This window comes from Eutrema salsugineum, unplaced genomic scaffold (assembly GCF_000478725.1).
Source record: "Eutrema salsugineum unplaced genomic scaffold, Eutsalg1_0 scaffold_23, whole genome shotgun sequence".
Classification (NCBI taxonomy): Eukaryota; Viridiplantae; Streptophyta; class Magnoliopsida; order Brassicales; family Brassicaceae; genus Eutrema; species Eutrema salsugineum.
The window spans coordinates 633139-639658 of record NW_006256805.1 but is presented as its reverse complement, the minus strand read 5'-3'; positions in this window follow the sequence as shown (position 1 = coordinate 639658).

Here is a 6520-nt window from a genome sequence, read left to right as displayed (position 1 = left end):
ATGACTCTTAATTATGTCAGAAACGCTCCGACCGACACAATTATCCAAGTTAAACCTATGAAAAAAAAACATTACATTAATATTTAAGAAAATTAATGCATTAATTTAAAACAATATAAAAAACTAAAAATTTTACTTACCAATAAGAGTCTGGTTTCGCTTTTCCGGGAACCAGACGTCGTAAAGCCCCCCGTCCCGGTAGGGCTAGTAAGTCCTCAACCGTAAATTGGGCATACGGATGAGGAGGGTGGGCCACCGGTTCGGGAGCCGGCGGTGGAGGTGGTGGTGGAGGTGGTGGTGGAGGCGGTGGTGGAGACTGCTCCGCTACGGTATTCGGAACCTGGGAGGCTCCGGAAGATGAAGGGACATCGGTCCCGGTGTTTCCCGAGGCAGACGCCCGGGAAGAGTGTCCGTCCGCCATAAAGTTGATGTAGTGCGTCCTCCGTCGAGTCATCGTCTGCAAAACCGGAAAATTTTTATTTTTGAAATTACAAATTAATTTTAAATTATGATCCTAAATCTAACAAACACCCTAAATCCTTAATCTAACAAATTCCGATCCTAAATCTAACAAATTCCGAGCCTAAACTAATTTCCGTCCTAAACCGTTTGTATTTCTAAACTAATTAATAATAAAAATTAGATTTTAAGTAAAAAAAAAAATTACCTGATTTTTGGGTTTGCAGGGAAGCAACGAAGTGAGGAGGAAGTAGGGAGAGGAAGAAGTTGAATGAGCGACGAAATGAGGAAGGGGTGCTTCCATATATATAGAATTTTTATTCGTCGTAAATCCGACGTAAACATTACGACGAATTTACGACGAAATCGTCTTTACGACGAATTTGTTTACGATGGTGTGTACAAAAATGATGAATTACAAAAATTGAAACACCCATAAGCATATACAAGCATGCCTATACATGCTAAATGTGGTCTGTATAACTTTCTAGCATGTTTACATAACATAATGAAGAATTTGGTTTGATCTAAGATAAATTCTTACATCTTCTCTAAATGTATATAACACCTTAAGATTACTTGATAAACACATATATGTCAAATTTTGAAATTTTTTTTTTTGTTTAGAAAGTTGTTTTACCTTATGAGATGGTAAGCCATATCATTATCTTCATCTAAATCCCCCCTGAACCCCAGAAAAGATTGATTATAAGATTTAGGGGTTACATTTCGTCGTAAACTCGATGGTATTTTACGACGAATTTACGACGAATGGGTGTGATTCGTCGTAAATTCGTCGTAACATAAACCACATATCCACAAGTTCTTTAATCTTATGCTACAAAACCTTATATAATACATTAGTTTACTCAGGAAAATGCACCCAAAAACCATTCTGTGAGTTGGGAAAGCTAAACCCTATAGGGTTTAGGGTTTACATTTAACGACGAATTTACGACGATTTCTAAATAATCGTCGTAAATTCGTCGTAATAGTCAACATATGTCCAAGTCAACACGTAAGCAAATGTTCTTTTCATTAATTGTCTTTCATTTTTTAAACATTTAAATTTAAACAAATTTATCAAATTTGACAAATGTTACATTTAAACGTTCAAAGCATGCAATTATATAAATGCCAACATCATACTTAAATATTAGTCTTCAACATTTTCCTCGTTCTCCTCATCATCATCGTCATCATCACTGCTTGTTTGAAATTCGTCAGCACCTTCTTCTGTTTCGTCCCCATGTAGATCTTCATATGTCATGTCATCATGCTCGACTTGACCTTTTAACCACAATGCATAATGTTGGTCTTTCCGCTTGTTAATTTCATCTTCTGAAACACCGTCAATGCATTCTCGGACTTGACTGACGAAAGTGCTGAAATTTGAAAACATTGTTAAGGACGTTTCGTCTATGCAATCAAAATATAATCATGCATGCTTATTTGTATATATGTACCTCTCGTAAGGTGCCAATTCCTCGCAGTTCAGAAGTATATGTATGTGCGCTGTGGTAGTCCGGTTCGTTTGACCAACAAGTTTCTTTTAGTTTCCCACTTAGACGTCCAATTGGTGAGAATATATCAGGCACACCTTCTACTGCGTAACTTTGTCCTACACCCCCATCATCGTAACGTCTTGGAGCCCGTTTGCGTGTACGAACCTTCGGAGCAAAATAATAAGACGTGAAATGAGAAGTTTCTTCTGTCAAACTTCCCGCCACGATAGACCCTTCAACTTTTGCTAAGTTTTTGGCCTTACCCTTTAAATGCTTCATAAATCGTTCAAACGGATACATCCACCTAAACTGAACAGGTCCTCCCAACTCTGCTTCATGAGGGAGGTGTATAGGTAAATGTTCCATAACATCGAAGAAAGCAAGTGAGAATATTTTCTCTAAATTGCACAACAATATTGGAATATTTGTAGACAGTTGTGCAACTACATCTTCTGATAATGTCCTTGTACTTAGATCACGAAAGAAAGCTCCAATGCCTCCTAGTGCCTCATGGACATGTCCCGGTAGGAGTTCAGCAAACGCAAAAGGAAGTAACCGTTGCATAAACACATGACAATCATGACTTTTCATCCCTGAAAACTTTTGTCCTTTATCCACAGATTTAGCCAGATTAGATACATATCCATCAGGAAATTTCACGGCTGATGATACCCAATTAAACAATGCTGTTTTTTGTTCAGCACCCAACCGAAATACAGGAACAGGTGCTTTCCCATTACTCACCATATGCAACTCAATTCTGTTACATATATTGGGTAAGTCCATCCATGATTTAACGCTGTCTTTGGTTCTTCCTTGGACGTTCAAAACAGTATGCATGATGTTATCGAAAAAATTCTTCTCAATGTGCATAACATCAAGATTATGTCTAAGCAAATGATCTTTCCAGTAAGGCAGATCCCAAAATATACTTTTCTTGTGCCAATTGTGATGAACCCCATATCCTTCAGGCATATTCGCATGAGTGTGCCAATTTCCTCCAAGGGGGACCGTTTCAAGTCCACCCCAATGATCTATTTGCGCTTCAAGCTCTACTCCAGTTAGGTACACTGGTGGAGGGAGACGAACCAATTTGTTCTTTATAAACAAACGCCTATTTCTTCTATATTGATGGTTTGGTGGTAAAAACCGACGGTGGCAATCAAACCAACAGGTTTTCCTACCATGTTTAAGCTGAAATGCATCAGTCCTATGAAGACAATAAGGACATGATAACCTCCCATGCATTGTCCAACCTGATAGCATTCCGTATGCCGGGAAATCGCTTATTGTCCACATAAGCACCGCTCGCATCGTAAAATTTTTACACTCGAACAGTCATATGTTCGTACTCCAACATGCCACAACTGGTTTAACTCATGTATGAGTGGTTGCAAAAACACATCAAGGGCCCGCTTCGGGTGATTTGGACCAGGGACTAATATACTTAGAAACAAAAACTCTTTTTGCATGCACATATCTGGAGGAAGGTTATATGGCGTAAGAATCACAGGCCATAATGAATATTGCCTACCAGACATACCAAATGGACTAAACCCGTCAGTGCAAAGACCAAGATAAACATTTCGCTTAGACCTAGCAAAGTCTGGATGTACGGTGTTAAAATGTTTCCAAAATTTCCCGTCAGACGGGTGAGTCATTTTGCCATCTGTTTGTGAATGTTCTGCATGCCATCTCATCGACGCAGCTGTCCGTTCAGATTGATATAGTCTTTTTAACCTATCAGTGATAGGAAGATACCACATTCGTTGGTAAGGAATCTTCTTACGCCCAGCAATTTGCGGTCTATATCTTGGCTTTTGGCAGAAACGACATTCTTCAAGCTTCTCATCATCTCTCCAAAAAAGCATACAATTATCAACACAAACATCAATCATCTCAGAAGGCAATCCAAGACTAAAAACCAGCTTCTGATTTTCATAATACGTTTCAGCAGCCAAATTATCATCTGGCAAATACTCTTTAATAAGATCTGCCCAATCGTTCATGCAAACTTCAGATAGATTGTGATCAGTTTTTATTGTCATCATCCGAGCTGCCAATGATAATTTTGATAAACCTTCCCTACATCCCTCGTACAGAGGCTGTTTTGCTGCGTTTAACATTCATAAAAGCGTTTCGCATCTGCATTGGGCTCCTCAACAGTATCTGCAGCATGTGTTTCATAAAATGCATCAGTAACCATTTCATGCATCCTATCATGATCTTCACCCTGAACTTGACTACTTTGATAATCATTGGACGCTTCAAAATCCACATGTTCTTGATGATTACTACTACTCCATGCAGCCATCTGACCACTACTTTGACCATATCCCTCTCCATGCTGATACCAAATAAAGTATTGGGGCATGAACCCTCTATTCAATAAATGCTGCCAGACAGTGTCAATAGGAATATGTTTCCTATTTTTGCATTTCACACAAGGACAATACATTTTGCCGCTTTCAATTACAGTTTGCATAAGGCCGGCTTGGTACATGAATATTTCCAATCCGTTTTTGAAGTCTTCAGTCAACGACCCATCACCATTTTTGGGTGTATACATCCACTTTCGTAGATCGTATATAGACATTTCAAAAACAAATATTTGACTTTTTGTTTTTGAAATTTGATATAAATTTCAACTACTAAAAATTTTACTTAAACATTCAAAGACTCAAAAAATTTGTGTCTTTATATGTTTTTTTGGGTTGATGGAATAATGAGAGAAGAAAGGGTATATATAGAATTTTTTGTTTGGTTACCAACATATTACCATTGCATATTTACATCAAATTTACGTCGAAATAAAATTTACATCACATTTACATTGATTTTACGTCAATTACAAGATAGAGGACAATTAGTCGTATTATCGATGTAAATATTACGACAATATTACGACGAAATAAAATTCGTTCTTCATTCGTCGTAATATTGTCGTAACATTACGACGATTTTACGAGGGTTATTTTTTACGTCGAATTTACGACGAAATTTTTGATCGTCGTAAACACGACGTAATATCGTCGTAAATTTACGACGACTAAAAATCGTCGTAAATAATTCGACGGAAAAGCCCCTCATTCTTGTAGTGAGAACAGTTCATGATATTTCAAAGAAGGCAGGAATTTTTACGGAATGAAGTCTTAATAAAACGAAATTGAATTAATTAAATATAAATAAAAAAGAGGATGTGAAAGATTCGTATATAGCTTGGTATCAAATTTTATCTACTCTTTTCTTTCCTCCTCTTTCGCTTCCATCATATCTATTTTGATTTAATAGAATTTATATTTATTATTAGTATTTAAGGTACGAATACTAAAAAATACCCTGTTAAGAACTACCAACTACTATGTTTTCTAATCATAAACAAATTTAGGAAAATACTTTTGGATCTATAGAAATTCTAATTTTTGTATAAATAGAAAATTTTACTGTATAGAAAGTAATACAGTATAGAAAATAATACTGTATACAAAATAATATATTCATTTAATATATATATATTAATATATTATTTTCTAAATATATATATTATTCATAAAAAATAAAAGGTCATAAAAAATGGGTCTAATAAAGTATAAAAAGATTTGAGATTACCCTACCTGACTTTGTTTTCATTCATTGTAGGAACTACCAAACCAAGGGGTTAAGCTTTTTTTTCTAATCTTTTCACTATATGAAAAATTCACAATCATATTGACAACAGTGTATCAACCAAATATAATTCTCTCATAGAGAAATAGATCTATTTATCCCTGACGCACACATGACTGGATTTTTTCTTTTTTTCTTTATTCTGGTTGTATCTACATATTTGCAGTATTTTTTTTTTGTTTTTTTTTTGGGGGGGGGGGGTTGCGAACTAAACGGTAGAGTACTCGGCTTTTAAGTGCGACTAGCATCTTTTACACATTTGTATGAAGAAAAGGATTCGTCCAGATCTGCGGTAGAGTTTGTAAGACCACGACTGATCCTGAAAGGAATGAATGGAAAAAATAGCATGTCGTATCAAGGGAGAATTCAGATAACATTTTTTTGCTTGCCTGATCAGTACAACCTTATTTTCAGTGTCGAAAAAAAAAAGAATTCCAATTTGGGTCGAGTGAATAAATATAAATGGATGGATAAAAAACCAGTTTTCCCGATTCCAGGAAAAAAAAGAAACGAGCTTCCATTCGTAATTTGAAAAATTACCCGATCTAATTAAATGTTAAAAATAGATTAGTGCCTAATACGGGTATGGGAAGAAATTTTTTCTTGCATGTTATTATCATTTTTTTCATGAGTCCTAATTATTTTTTTCCCCAATCCATTTGGATTAGGTTGGAGATAGATGTGTAAAAGAAGCAGTATATTGATACAAAAATATATATATTTCCAAAATCAAAAGAGCGATTAGGTTAAAAAATAAAGGATTTCTAATCATCTGGTTTTGTTATTCTGTAAAATATAACGAAGAAAAACCTATTAAAGATAGAGAATCTGGTTAGCAGTCTACCTGTTTATGAGGTATCTATTGCTTTCGTAATCTAATACCTTATTTT